This window comes from Notothenia coriiceps, unplaced genomic scaffold (assembly GCF_000735185.1).
Source record: "Notothenia coriiceps isolate Sejong01 unplaced genomic scaffold, NC01 NC01_scaffold00022871, whole genome shotgun sequence".
Classification (NCBI taxonomy): domain Eukaryota; kingdom Metazoa; phylum Chordata; class Actinopteri; order Perciformes; family Nototheniidae; genus Notothenia; species Notothenia coriiceps.
Genome location: NW_011355572.1, coordinates 13,503 through 14,353, shown reverse-complemented (window position 1 = coordinate 14,353; position 851 = coordinate 13,503).

Below are 851 nucleotides of genomic sequence, written 5' to 3'. Positions count from 1 at the left end.
TTTTATATGGGAAATCTAAAAGTTCTCACACACACACACACACACACACACACACACACACACACACACACACACACACACACACACACACACACACACACACACATGTCCCTCTGAAGGAGCAGGCGGAGCCGGCAGTTGCACATCTGCATTTCAAACACAGACTCACTGGGATTCATTATTAATTAGCCTGCTGAGCCCTGGAGCACTGGTGATGCTGCCGTTACACACACACACACACACACACACACACACACACACACACACACACACACACACACACACACACACACACACACACACACACACACCACTGCACACACACACTTTGTGACCCCTTTGCCCCCTTTGCTCTACAGTTGAAGTCCTCCCCAGAATACTGAACCTTACCATTTCTCGCCTCCCTCCAATCACATCACCTCCCCTGTTTCCCAGCTTAATGTATGGCAAAGGATGATGAATTACAGGAGTAGATGTTGTTTATTAGGCATAACGCGGTGCAACTGTGTTTAAAATACCACAATTGAGTTGTTTAAGCAGGGTATTGTGCTCAATAACATACATGAGAATCCTAAATCCCCGTACTGGTTCTTATATCACTTCAATAAAGATTACAAAACTCCTTTCTGCCTCTGTTTGCTTTATTCTCAGCTATTTAATAACATTGTTGTGTTTTGCTTGCCTCTAATTTATGTGTGTGTTTCTGTGCGTGCAGCTCTTTGCATTAACCTCCACCAGCAGCAGATAGAGGCAGATCAGAAATACACACAGAGATTATGCATGAGGAATGTCTCAAGGGTCCAGAGAGAGACAGAGAGAGGGAGATCAAACACACTGCAGTGAGAACCCTC